The 15,329-nt window shown below is 43.0% G+C and overlaps 1 protein-coding gene across 4 annotated transcripts in view; it reads right to left on the bottom strand.

Annotated features, from left to right (window-relative positions):
• Positions 1–15,329, bottom strand: part of LOC128698406 (limbic system-associated membrane protein-like) — a 599,709-nt gene that overhangs the window by 474,100 nt on the left and 110,280 nt on the right. Inside the window, exon 2 of one of the 4 annotated variants that reach the window (XM_070104500.1) lies at positions 2,625–2,764. The exons of 2 other annotated variants lie outside the window; for them this stretch is intronic. The gene's annotated coding sequence lies outside the window, so the exon portion shown is untranslated. One more of the 4 variants, XM_070104502.1, reaches the window with a different exon arrangement.

Genomic DNA, 15,329 nt, shown 5'->3' on the forward strand with positions numbered 1-15,329 from the left:
CACTGAGGTCTGTACGTTGCACATACTAGTACAGTGGCACTAGTGTTTGTGCATAGCTTGAAGAACATTTCAAGATGAGTAGGGATGGCAACATCAATGTGCTGGGCATGAACACTTTTAGAGAAGCACACAGCAACACCTCCTCCTTGCCCTTGCCTGTCTCTTCTCATCCATGAGGTGTAGCCAACAATTCCTGCAAAATTTTCTGGAGTCCTGTCATCCAAAAATGTTTCAACAACAGCTATCATGTCGGGACGTCGAGTGTTCAAGAAACTATGTGTGAGCTCTCCAACATTAGTAATGAAACCTCTAATGTTGGCCGACAGGATGCTGATAGACTGGCTTCTCATGATGTGGTCAGCTTGAGGTGGTGGGTTTGTAAGGTATGTAAGGTGCCTGCCCTTGAGAGAGGTAGGGTACTGAGGCAGCTGCAGGGATGTAGGTCTGTGGTCTTGTATAAGGCACAATACCACCTGTTGAACTGAGATACGAGTTGCTGAGTGGGTGACGTGTGTGTTCACCAATTTAGAGATCCTGCTGGCTTGTTCCGAGAACAGGTCTCTAAAGAGGTGGCCCTTTTTCTTCCGACACTGGTCCTCCTGATGTCCTTTCTTGTAGCAGTAATTACACCTGGTATCTCGCAGGTAGTTGTTGGTGTGCCCCTACCGGTGACAGCGAGAGCACTGCCTAGGTGCCTGGGAGGGTGGACTATTTGTTGCACCTCCTGTGTTTTGCTGATTTGTCCTCAGGTTCTGCCGCTGGGACTGTGTTAGTGGAGGGTGAGACGGCTGTAGATGTGTTCCTCCTCCACGTCCTCTTCCACGTCCTCTACCCCGTTCTCTACCAGTTCTGATAGATGTGTCCCTGCTGTTCGTACTTTGGCGCAGTAGGTGATCAGGTGCAGGGATAGTTCCCTGATTATTAACTGCACCAATCTCTGGTGGAGAAAATCCTGACTCATAACTTGCCGATGAAGCACTGCTGCCAGATGCTGGAATAGTGTCGGCAGGTGTGCTGACAGGTGTAGGATCAGAGATGGTATGTGCACTGTCTAGTGGACTGACAGTGGCTGAAGCAGAGATGTCAGGTGTAGGAGAATTAACAGATCCAAGGCTTCCCTCGTTGCTGGGAAGAGGATTTGTTCCCTCTGTGGTGGTCAGAGGAATTGTGTTAGAATTCCCAAAGGTAGTGTTTTGAACTCTGTCAGTCTGTGGGACCTTAGCGATGACAGAATTCCACCAGTTATTTACCCCTGAGTTAAGCTCAGTGTGGGACTTCCAGTCTTTGTCAATAGTGTCACCATCAGCTGAGCAGCTTACGTCACTTGATGCAGGCTTGCACTGGCCTTCTACAATAGCCTGTAGGTTATCTAATGATTTGAGGAGCTCATGAAGTGCTTCCCTGTGATGGATTATCTTAGCTGCAACTTTACAACACAGCCCAAGAGGGCAGTCTTGATCTTTGGACAGGAGTCCCTGAGGTAGTACTTCTCAAGTTATACTGTATACGTTGTATTATTGTAGAAATAATTGATTATATTAATTATTCTATCAAGACTTGACAAACTCGACAGAGATTTTACAACACTTACCTTTTTCTCTAAAATTATAAGCAGTACACAATTTAGAGTCGATGTTCTCTTAAGAGTTTCAAGGCTGATACTTCAAGGTGTGACTAATTTATTCTCTACTTAATTAAAATTCTCCTTAATCCGTATATCAGCGTCACCAGGGAAATTAACCAGCATTTTAATGTCAACGAATATCCTGCACCGTGTTAAATGCCTTTTGTCTAATGCACAGAAATTCATTTCCCTCAGCCTTAATTCCTAGGTATTAATTTAGATCGCAGAGGAAAAACTTAGGACAAGAAAGTAAATCCCATTCTCACTGAAGTCCGGACATCCCCGATGATCCACGATAGTCATTAATTTGAATAGAAGGTTCTTCCAAGAAGGTAACTTGGGTGTTCACTTCAAAGTTCTTTATTAACTCTTACTAATGTTCTCCCAGGTACAAAATATATTCGAGCTACTTATTATCTTTAAAAGAGCAAGAAGGCACAATACCGTGACTGGAACAATACACAAATAATACGCACATAGAAGAGAGAAGCTTACGACAAACCACTCTCCCTCCTTTTACAAGCGCTACTACCTCGCTCGGTCCCGTCCCTGTCTTATATATACTGGCTCCCTCTGTCTTGTTAGTGTGACTTTGTAAATGGTCCAAGTTGGACCGAAACGTCTATGTGCGGATTATTTGTGAATTGTCTTATTTTGTTTTCACAGTAAATTTACTGCCAAATGAGCTGTTATGGTGCCACAGCACATTTCGAAGGTATAACCTGTCTGGGACGCGACCGAAAACAGGAGACTAATACCTAAGTACCTACCAACTTCTAAGTGAACAGGGGCAACGTTTATACCGGTGCCAGGGATCGAACCACAGAATACAAGATTATCTTGGCAGCTCCCTTCTGATTTTCAAAGTCCAAAGTCCATTTAGTGTACGTGGTAACCCTCTAGGACATTCAAAGTATAATATAATAACTCCTAAGAATACACAGAAGGATGCGTCGGGGGGTCGAATTGCGATCTATTAACTGACAGTCTGTTACTGTACCGTCTCGGCTACTGACAGTTGGAGAATTCCATCCTTTTCTTTCTTCACCGACAGTTGATTACAACTTCATCTGAGTTCATCTCTTCCAATTTAATGGGGTGAAAGCCTCTTACGCGAGAAAATATACACTTCCCTTCTGTCTGAAATAAAAGGTGATTGGTAAAACTACACTAAAAGACTGGACAACTAAGTCTATATAGTAGTATGTCATTGATGTCAGCTCTGTTCTGTATACCTTGTACATGTACTTGTATACCTTGTACATGTACTTGTATACCTTGTACATGTACTGGTATACCTTGTACATGTACTTGTATACCTTGTACATGTACTTGTATACCTTGTACATGTACTTGTATACCTTGTACATGTACTTGTATACCTTGTACATGTACTTGTATACCTTGTACATGTACTTGTATACCTTGTACATGTACTTGTATACCTTGTACATGTACTTGTATACCTTTACATGTACTTGTATACCTTGTACATGTACTGGTATACCTTGTACATGTACTGGTATACCTTGTACATGTACTGGTATACCTTGTACTTGTATACCTTGTACTTGTATACTTTGTACTTGTATACCTTGTACATGTACTGGTATACCTTGTACATGTACTGGTAGTAAAGGTAATTATTATTATCTATAATAATGAAATTATATTCAGCTTTCTCACTAGCTACATTAAACAGATGTTTTTGAACGAGAGTTTAGCACAGTAAATAACCAGTGTTTACAGTGGGAAAAAGAAGTCAGAATTTTTCTCTGTAATTCTGCTTTTTTGTGTTTCTTACACAGGATGCGCAGCAGGTGCACAAACTTGTGCTCAATGTATAGAGCTGTGAGTGCACAATACACAATCCAAGTATTGCATAACTTCAGTCCCTTGTTTGGAAATTAACATCCCAATTTCTTCAAAAAAATGGCTGATTAAAACATTCGCATCTCAAATGAGACTTAAATTTTCAAATACAGTGGACCCCCGCTTAACGATCACCTCCAAATGCGACCAATTATGTAAGTGTATTTATGTAAGTGCGTTTGTACGTGTATGTTTGGGGGTCTGAAATGGACTAATCTACTTCACAATATTCCTTATGGGAAAAAATTCGGTCAGTACTGGCACCTGAACATACTACTGGAATGAAAAAAGTTCGTTAACCGGGGGTCCACTATACTGAAGACAAGTCTGGTGTTGTTCACGAGATATGAATATCCTAAAATACTCAAGCACAATAAGTTTAAAGAACTTGCATGATCAAGTCTCCAGTTGGTGAAATAATTATAAAACAAAGCAAATACTATAATTGTTTAAGAAATTAAGTTTTATTGAATGTCTAGGTTAACCCAAATAAATCAAATGCTGACTTTTTTTCCGATCAGAAGAGACATTATCCAATTATTTCAGAGAATCTAATTTGATTATAACTGCCACAATAAAACTTATACAATCTACAATCAAGATCAAATTTCCTACGAGGAGAAAGACATCACCAATTTTAAAGTTGACCATCAGATGCATTTTTTTTTTGCAGAGAGGCCCTCAAAATTTATACCTACACAGCCTATATCCAAGGTAACATGACTCAAGAAATCGTAATAACACGATTGCAAACAAACCATACCCCCGGCCGGGATTGAACCCGCGGTTGTGGTCACAGTGGTGCCTGTGCTAACCTTCCTATGGTGTAGAAATATACCTAGTTGGATGAATCTTATTGTGGCTAGCTGGTCTAGTGGCTAACGCCACGGTCTGGAGTTTTGAGACTATGACCGCGGGTTCAGTCCCGGCCGGGGGTATGGTTTATATCCAAGGTACGTTCAGTCCGTGTCACACGATGCATCAGCAATTAAAGTTCAGTGTTATTCAGAAAGAGATGAATTGTTAATCCCGTAGAGGCAGTGTAATTAATGCCTTTAATCTGAGGCATTCAGATTCGTTCCAAACAAGGGGAGGATAAGTCCAGTTCCTTGGATAAAGAGCCCCTATCCAGCATTACGACACTCCCTTCAAGAAGCTTATTCCAGAGGCAACACAGCTTCAAAATTAAAAGTGGAAAACTGCGTCTACACACACTAACAATATCAGCTTCCTTCTAAGTAGATTACTCGAGTGGTGACGTTTTGAAGCCAAGCAGGAGAGGCTAAAGTTATATCACAGAAACTATGAACGATCTAACGTTGAGCAGAGGAAACCTGTCGTTACTGACTCACGAACCTTCACCTTGTAACAAGGTCGAACCTTGGAACGTGATCGTATATGGTATTCTGAAAGTATAATAAATTAGACACATGTGCAACTCTTGGGTATCTTTATTGAGGAAACGTTTCACCACACAGTGGCTTCATCAGTCCATACGTAGAAGAAACTTGAAGAACAGGAGGAGAATGAGGTAATCAGTCCCTCAACCTTGAGTCGATGTGGTCAGTCCATCAATCTTGATGGACTGATGAAGCCACTGTGTGGCGAAACGTTTCCTCAATAAAGATACCCAATAGTTGCACATGTGTCTAATTTATCAACATGTCGGTTCTCTGAACCATTCACCTACAAATTCTGAAAGTATAAAAGAAAGCCTTGGAAGCTAAAATTGAGAACACTTCTTTACAACTTGGCGACTCTGGCACAATTTTGAAAGGGTCACCAAAATCAATAAAATTAAAAACTATTTATTCAATATTTCTGACCAGAAGACCAGAACACTAATTCCACTGATACGAAATTTTGTAAAAGAAAAAAAAAAACATTGCATAAACAAATTTGCCCGCACGCAAACTAAATTTAAATGGATATTATCTCGCCATAAGATACGTCCGCCATTAAACATGGAAGCGATACAGAAGACGCAGAAATATATTAAGTTTTAACGGAAATTAAGAAAAAAAGGGCCTATTTTACTTAAAATTGGCAAATATACTAGTATATACTTAAGGATGTCACTCTGAAGTCGTCGAATTAGTGACATATATTTCTAAAAATTTGAAGAAATGCAACAGAGGATACGTTGAAAATGGTATCAAATACCGACAAGTTGATGATTAACACACAGGTGCAACAGCCTGGTATCTTTATTCCGAAATATACGCCTACACAGTAGGCTATAGTATGGTAGGCTTATTCAAATACAGAGACATCAGGTGTATTAAAAGCCTACTGTATAGGATAAACTTTCCAACAACAAAGTTACCCATATGTAAACAATAGGTAACCCGGTATTGTCCCGGGTCATTTCCAGATGGTGACCTGGAATTGATTCCCTGGGTACGGGTAGATACCCGGATGTTGTAAATATGTTACAGGGGATATGGCAAGTTATCGCAGCTATTCAACGATGCTGGAAACGGGCTCGACAACTTTGATTATAGGTAGGTAGGTAGGGCAGACGCACATGTTAAGTGTTCCTCGAATCTGCCCCTAGTTATCGTACACAAGCGTTGGAAATTTGAAGCCTATCGGATGAGGCATTCTAGTGTTATAAGCGAAATGAGAAAGCAGTTAAAACAAAAAAAAAATCTAGTAACCCCATATAGGTCCAACTTCTCAGAGGATGAGCTGCGGGTACACAGTCTAGCCACTCACAGGATGAGCTGCGGGTACACAGTCTAGCCACTCACAGGATGAGCTGCAGGTACACAGTCTAGCCACTCACAGGATGAGCTGCAGGTACACAGTCTAGCCACTCACAGGATGAGCTGCGGGTACACAGTCTAGCCACTCGCAGCATGAGCTGCGGGTACACAGTCTAGCCACTCACAGGATGAGCTGCGGGTACACAGTCTAGCCACTCACAGGATGAGCTGCGGGTACAGTCTAGCCACTCACAGGATAACTTGCGGGTGCACAGTAATGTACCATTCCCAGGAAGAACTCAAGGTGCGCAGTGAACTAGACGCTGATACGTTGTAGTCAATCCACATCATAAAGGGTTTTTAACCCTAAAGGGTTAGCCACCCAGGATAATCCATGAAAGTCAGTGTGTCATCGAGGACTGTCTTATTTCCATTGTGGTCCTGAAATTTTGTCCTCCAGGATGCAACCCACACCAATCGACTAACACCCAGGTACCTATCTGCTTGCTAGGTGAACGGGGACAGGAGAAATAAGGAAACACGTCCAGTGTTCAACCCTTACCGGAGATCGAACCACAGACGCACTGTGTGATGCGAGAGTCTTACCTACCAGGCCAAGGGACAACCAGCTAAGTTGTACACTCCATATAGCTAAGGACAACCACACAGTATTGTACTCAGGGATAATAGGCAAGTCACAGCTGCTAGGGTCACCAGGCGACTGGTGACTTGTGATAAGTGATATGACAATAGTAACTCCTGCATATACATTAAGACAACAACTTACCTAGACACTTTAATGTTACTCTGCACTTCACACACACAAGCTAAAATTACTTTAGCCCTGGTTATATATTTAGGAACCTGAGGGAGGGAGATAGGAAGATAGGGAGGGAGATGGAGAGGAAGGGAGATAGTGAGGGAGACGGGGAGTGAGGGATAGGGGGAGTGAGGGAGAGGGGGAGCGAGGGAGAGGGGGGGTGATGAAGAGGAGAGAGGGCGAGAGACAGAGCACCAGGATTCTTGGACTACTCTCCTGGGTGTAATAAATGTGAGGTTTGATGGATGGATGTGTATGTTATAGCCAGATACACCAGCCCATTCCATAAAATTTTTAGCACCCACCTCCACTTTTATGCTTAAAATCAACGTGGCGGAATATAATGGATAGGTGAAAAGAAAACCATACCACGGGTGGGAATAGAACCCGCGATCAGAGAGTCTCAAAACTCCAGACGCGGCGGTCTGGAGTTTTGAGACTCTCTGATCGTGGGTTCTATCCCCACCCGTGGTATGGTTGTTTACAATCGTGTCATTACGGTTTCCTGAGTCAATGGATACGTGAGTTTTAAGAATTAACAAGTTTGTATATTAGTCCGAACAATCTTTAAGTTATTTTATTAACTGCAGAGCAGTGATCTCATGGTCATGGGAATTAATCAAATGGAATCCAAGAAAAGAATAAGAATCTTGAATGAATTTGGGCGTACACAAACAATATTGTGACTTGCCGGGAATCAAACCCTCGCTCCTTTAGCACGCATTGTGAGAAGCCCGCTAAAATTCCCAGACAACTTAGTTCACTCGACCACCAGTGCTTCAAACATCAGGTGCCCAGGACCACTGAACATGTCTCCCCTGATACCAGCACGTACGTGCTGGTATCAGGGGTGTAAGGCACAAGACTAATTCAATTCCCCTCCCGTTTGCAATACCAGACTTAACCCTGTAACTTCCATGATCACTTTTGTGCTCAGATCGAGGGTTTGATTCCTGGCCAATCCCAGTATTGTTTAATATATATATATATATATATATATATATATATATATATATATATATATATATAGACAATGGGAAAAACAGCTTACAGGTAAGTTTTGTAAGGCTCTATTGGTACTAATTTATTAATTTTTACATTAACAAATTAAAAATATATATATCTTTAATCGTATAAGAGAAAATTTTAGAAAGGACTTAATTTTAAACGAGTTCTTGATAACTGACCAATTTTTCCTATTCGGCGCGCGCGCGCGCGCACACACACACACACACACACACACACACACACACACACACACACACACACACACACACACACACACACACGCACACGCACACGCACACACACACACACATTTACATATATATTTGGGGAAGGAAGGGTCAACTTCTAGTGTGAATCGTGGGAGTCACAGCCTCGGATAAATAGATAAAAGGAAAAAGACTTCGAGGGAAAATATTTCGATTTCTTCCTGAGGCGATTTGAATATTTCACTTCCCCTACCAACCTATATTTAATTTTTCTGTTTCCAGTTGGTATATTATAACATGGTACGTGAGATACATTGCTGGTTCAAAGATGACATATACAGTACATGAGGGTTGATGGATATATTTCAGGTACACACTGCTACGTGTTTGTCACAGATTACAATGCAAAAACCTCATTCAGCTCCTCAGTACTGAGTCGCTGGAACAGAAAACTAGCTGCCCTGGGATCCCTAGTTACCGTGATGAGTCTTTTTCCCAGCTCCTTAAGGAATTTAGATGCATTCTTCCCCCATGAGCCAAGGGTCTCTGAGCTTATGGGAACAAACATACAATTATGGGCAAGTTCTCCATATTTTCTAGACTTTTGGGACTCCCTGAAGCTGGCAACTGCCCATCCTTCCTCCCTGGTGTATTGGAGATAGATATTATCCAGTGTAGATGCACTGGTGCTTACTATCTATCCAGGGATGAAGGGTGATACACTCTGGACGCTTCTGGTTACTATCAGATCTGTATAGTTGGAGTGGCTCCGTTGTTGCTGGGCATCCGAATGTTTTGAGGCTCCTCTTGATGTTATTAGTCTCTTCATGCCTTGCAGTCTTCCACTCAGATTTATGGCACACAATTCACTGTTGCAAATACACCTGTGTTCAGGGAGAATAGAAGCAGAAAGGACAATGACAACACCAATGCTGGTGGTCTGTGGGTCGACACGTATGCATAGGGAGGAGTTGGGAACAGCCAATAGGAAGCTCCCTGCATGAGGAGCTCTCACTCCTAGGAGGCTGGATCTATCCTTCCACGACACTATATGAAGCATTGTCGAGGCTATATCCACTATTAGATCATCCCAGTGTGACAGTAGCTGTTGAGAGGGAGCAGGTCTGGTTAAATTATCCCGAAGTGTGTCTCCGTCAACTAACTTATGGTCATGAACACCAACATTGTCCCTCAGTTGCTCAGGGTGAATCTCTGCTACAAGTCCACTGGACGCAACACATGAAGACAAGAAAGCAGTGCAATCTGTGACGTCTCGCGGACATCAGCTGAGAATTGAGTCAATGATATCAGTTCCCAGAGGTGTTCCAAGCAAGACGCTATTTGTTGGGACAGTGTCTAATGCACCTGGTAGTCTTGATCTCTCTGCGTTGATCACTTGTTGACTGACAGATGATTTCACATAAGAATGGATTCAGGATGAGTCCCTTTTCCTGTCCCTGTGTCATCACCTGGTGAAGATCATCTAGAATTTACTCCTTTGTACCTGCCAATGTACCATCATCCAGGAACAAGATGTTTAGCTTTCTGGTCAGCCTGACAGTGATTTCCCTAACTGATATAGAGAAGAGAAATGGTGCGAGAGGATGCCCTTGCAGGACACCCTTTGATGAAGTGATTTCATGCTCTCCAAATAGGAGCCTTGATTCCTTGCAGGATCCAACTGAAACAAAAGGAGAGAGACCAGGAAAACGTTTTTGTACTACTTTAAATACCACATCTCTTTCAGAAGATTAAGTGCATTCTTTAAACCTAATTTTACCACAGTAGAACGATTAGGAGGCCTGGCTTTCCCATTTTTGTACTGATGAGGAAGGAAAATGAGGTTGTCAGCTCTGGAAAAGTCTCAAAGATTTAATGGTCATTGAGGCTAGCCACTTGCTACCTCTTTCCGGCACAGCTAAGCAGATATTGCCAGAAAGTTGCAAGTTGTGCCATATATCAGTTCCGGGAAACATGCAACTGGCACTTCTTTATTTCAACTTCCCGTGAAATAGCATGGATTAGCGCTGGTCAGTAGACCAGACCTTCTGCTGTAGCCTGACTTGTGAAACAGTTTGTTAATATGACAGTTGTACCTGGACCTGGACAGAGTAAGAAAGCAGTGGGAACACCTGAGAACATCAGAACCTCGAAGCCTTATCCCTGCCACACTCAGACAACCCAAAACGAGTAATATTTCACTCTCTTCCTACACCCGTAGTCCTCTCCTTCAAGAACCTCCCTCACGGGTGTAGCTCACCCCAACCCTGAATCCCACGTCCCTCTTCACAACATTTCCATTCACCCTATCCACTTCCACCCCCCCCCCCCACCGACTCGTGTGCAAGGACCAGGAATTCAGGAAGCTGAGAACCAGAACACAATAACAAAAATGATTCTGAAAATATAGTACACAAATGTAGATGGAATGAAAGAATAGAAGAGGTGTCCTCAAACATTATAGTACTTATGGAGACAAAGCTCATAAAAATAACAGATGGAATCTTCCCAGCTTGATATCTCTGTATGAGGAAAGAGAGGGAACAGAAACCATTGAGTTTTGAGATGAGAAGAATAAACAAAGGCGAGACAGCTGAATACATAGGTACAATAAAGACAGGATTCCTAAGATGAGATAGCTATGATACACCTGTCTATTAAACAGCAAGAAACCAAGACATGAATATAACTGCAATAGAAGAAAAATGGTGGATGTATTAGCTGAGGTGGCCAGAGGAGCCAACATGAACAATGCAACGCTGCTGATTATGAGAGACATTACCTACAAGACAGACTGGAAAAACCTAGACGGACACGAGAGATCAGAAACGTGCAGGACTAAGATAATGACTTTAGCAACAGAGAACTTTATATACCAGCATGATACGGCCACAACCACAGGAAGAAGAGAGGACAAGATGACCCATCAAGGTTGGACCTTTTAATCACTCTGAATAATTCTGATATAGGGACATTTGAATATAAAAAGCCCTCATTGATAGCAACCACCTGGCTATTAGTTTCAAATACATTTTGGAAGTAAACTTGGAGAGAGAGAGAGAGAGAGAGGGAGAGAGGGAGAGAGAGAGAGAGAGAGAGAGAGGGAGAGAGGGAGAGAGAGAGAGAGAGAGAGAGAGAGAGAGATTTAAAAGAATGAGAGAAACTAAACTTTGAAAGAGGAGATTGTACCGGCATGAGGGAATTTCTGAATGAGTGCAGTTGGAAAGAGAAGACAGTAAATTAGACAGTGTACTCAGTCAGAAAGTATATTGCTACAATAAATCATTTCTAGCAAATTTAAGACTTGCTTTCATAAATCTAAAAGATAATTCATTCACGAGACTATATAGGGCGTACGTCAGGTTCAAACTCGAGTATTCAGCACCAGAATGGAACCCACACCTGGTCAGCTTTGCCAAGAAACTGAACACTAAGTTTAATCCCTAAGTGGTATGCCATATAAGAACAGATTAATGGAACTAAGCCTCAAGATATTAAAGAAAAAGACTAACGTTGATATGATAATAACGTTTAAATTACTAAGGGGAATTAATAGGGTGAACAGAGACATAGATGAATAACAAGGATGTTAGGAAGGATTCTCCTGGTCAGGAAGTGGAACGCCCTGGACAGTGAAGTGGTAGAGACAGGGTCCATACACTGCTTTAAGAAGAGGTATGATAAGGCTCTTGAGGCCAGCAGCCTACCCAGTAGCAGCCAGCAAAGAGTGGGACCAGGAAATGAGACTCGACCCCTGTAACTTCATAAGTGAGTATATATATAGGTGATTAAGTATGCGTGCGCACGCGCACACACACACACACACACACACACACACACGCACACGCACACACGCACACACGCGCACGCGCACACACGCACACACACGCACACACACGCGCACGTGCATGAGACAAAATCAAGAAAGTTAAGTTGCATATTTCGACCCCAACTCGTGTTGTCTTCAGATTCTAAGGACTAAAGATAGATCAAATACTGCAGATATAAGGGCAAGAAAGGCTTACAATTCCTTGTTGGTTGAGTGAAGAAATATATTGGTGGAGACTCACTGGTTCCTTTTAGATATTAAATAACTCTCAGTAGTCCAGCCATTTTCTCAGGGACGGTCATATGGTCCCTCATGTTAGGTTGTCGTTATTCAAGGACGTACAGGTGTTTAGGAATTTTTGCTGTAGACCTCCCCTGTGTTAAGCTGGTCCTGGTAAATGACTGATACACAAGTGGCAGGAACAGGAAAATATATTCAGACAATGTTTCTCCGCTGCAGTGTTTGTCTTGTTAATACATCACAAGTGAGGATAGCATGGTATGGTAGGCGCAAGAGTTAAGGTTCAGTTATCATGTGGGAGTTCGACACGTGGATTAGGTAAGAAATACTCACGTAGGCTGGTAGTACGTATAATTACAGATAATGTGGGTTGCGCCCTTACAGCCGTACCTATCTCACTCGCTCCTCTCGTAACACTGACTGACTGGCTGGCCGCCCAAGTACCCATAGAGGGTCTTGAATAATGCCAGGTCAGCGCAATATGAGTTCAGATAGTGACTCAGGCAGAGACGGTTGGTCGTTGAGTCAACGGTACACTGGTTACTGGTAACTGGTTACTACTACTGAGAGCTTGTTGATGTCACATGCCATCTGCAGAAAGACGTCTGTTGCGGCTAGTGCTCTCACTAGAGTGTCTGTAGTTGTTCCTAGTGTTCCAGATGGTGATAACGTCCTAGTTGACAGTGATTCTTGCAAAGTAAAAGGTCTATTTGTTGAACCATCCTTACATGTTGTAAGAGATAGTAAGATCCATTTCTACCTGGCCAACACTTCTGGTCACAGTGTTCGCCTCAGAGCAAATACCAATCTTGTTGACCTTGTTCACTATCCTTACCCTGTTCAGGTAGAGGATGAGTTGTCACCTGACCAGTGGGTCGGTGCTATTTCTGCCGGGGAGACCTCATCCACTTCACTGGATCAATCTGTTCCACCAGTTGAGGAGAAAGACTTAGCTCCCACTGACTTCCCAGATGAAGTCAAGCGTTTGTTGACTCTGTTGAACAAACGTCGTAAAGCCATTGCTTTACCAGGTGAGAAGATGGGTATAACGAACTTATTGTCCCATCGTATTCCACTTGAACCTGGTACTAGACCTATCTACATACCTGCGTACAGAATGCCTCATTCACAAGTTGCTGTCGCAGAAGAATTGATCAATCAAATGCTTGATGATGGAGTTATTGCACCTAGCAATTCACCTTGGAATGCACCCTTGATACTAGTACCTAAGAAGGATGGTACTTGGCGCCCAGTAATTGACTTTAGGAAGTTAAACGCGAAAACCATTCCAGATCGCTTTCCACTCCCTGTACTGGGTGATCTTTTACGTAATATCGGAGATAAAGTCTTTTCAACCCTAGATTTGTTACAAGGGTTTTGGCAAGTCCCTCTTCACGAGGACAGCCAAGAGCTAACTGCATTCTCCACTCCTACAGGTCATTATCACTTCCTCCGTATGGCGTTTGGATTACGATCTTCCCCTATCACGTTCTCAAGGCTCATGACTAATATCTTTAGAGGTCTCATAGGTAATGCACTTATGGTGTACTTAGATGACGTAATCGTCATGTCTAAAGACGTGGATACACACTTGAAAAGACTTGATGTAGTACTTGGTAAGCTTGAAGAAGCCAATTTAAAGATCAAACTGTCTAAATGTCAATTTTTCAGATCAGAAATTAAGTTTCTTGGTCACGTAGTCACTCCTAGAGGGGTTACGACTGACCAAAGTAAAGTAACTGCAGTACTAAATTTTCCAACTCCCAAAACTGCTGATGCCGTAAGATCCTTTGTGGGCTTAGCAGGTTTTTATAGATCCTTCATTGCCAATTTTTCTTCCATAGCTGCTCCTCTGAGTTGCTTAAGAAAGATGCTCCTTTTGTTTGGACCTTCCATCAAGAAAGAGCATTCCACACTCTAAAAGAAAAGCTAACTTCTGCTCCAATTTTGAAATTTCCAGATTTTTCTAAGCCCTTCTATCTGACAACTGATGCTAGTTCAATTGGCATAGGTGCCGTACTAGCTCAGAAGACCGATGGCAAGTACAACGCAGTTGCATTTGCTAGCCGAGTCCTTACAAAGGCTGAACGTAATTATACAGTAACTGAGCAAGAAGCTTTAGCAATAGTATGGTCTTTAAAGCACTTCCGAGACATTATTTATCAGTACTCTGTTCATGTCTTGACAGACCATGCTCCACTGATACCCTTATTCCAGAACAAACAATCTACTGGAAGGTTAGCCAGATGGACCTTGACTATCCAAGAGTTCAATCCCACCGCTGCCACCATTTATCATGTGGGAGTTCGACACGTGGATTAGGTAAGAAATACTCACGTAGGTTGGTAGTACATATAATTACAGGTAATGTGGGTTGCGCCCTTACAGCCGTACCTATCTCACTCGCTCCTCTCGTAACACTGACTGACTGGCTGGCCGCCCACGTACCCATAGAGGGTCTTGAATAATGCCAGGTCAGCGCAATATGAGTTCAGATAGTGACTCAGGCAGAGACGGTTGGTCGTTGAGTCAACGGTACACTGGTTACTGGTAACTGGTTACTACTACTGAGAAAGTGAGGAGGTAGGAGGTAGAGGAGGAGGAGGAGGAAGAGGTAGAGGAGGAGGAGGACGAAGAGGAGGAGGAGGTAGAGGAGGTAGAGGAGGAGGAGGTAGAGGAGGAGGAGGTAGAGGAGGAGGAGGTAGAGGAGGAGGAGGTAGAGGAGGAGGAGGTAGAGGAGGAGGAGGAGGTAGAGGAGGAGGAGGAGGTAGAGGAGGTAGAGGAGGAGGAGGAGGTAGAGGAGGTAGAGGAGGAGGAGGAGGTAGAGGAGGAGGAGGAGGAGGTAGAGGAGGAGGAGGAGGAGGTAGAGGAGGAGGAGGAGGTAGAGGAGGAGGAAGAGGAGGAGGAGGTAGAGGAGGTAGAGGTAGAGGAGGTAGAGGTAGAAGAGGTAGAGGTAGAGGTAGAAGAGGTAGAGGTAGAGGAGGTAGAGGAGGTAGAGGTAGAGGAGGTAGAGGTAGAGGAG

The sequence above is a fragment of the Cherax quadricarinatus genome, chromosome 92 (genome assembly GCF_038502225.1).
Source record: "Cherax quadricarinatus isolate ZL_2023a chromosome 92, ASM3850222v1, whole genome shotgun sequence".
In the NCBI taxonomy this organism is placed as follows: Eukaryota; Metazoa; Arthropoda; class Malacostraca; order Decapoda; family Parastacidae; genus Cherax; species Cherax quadricarinatus.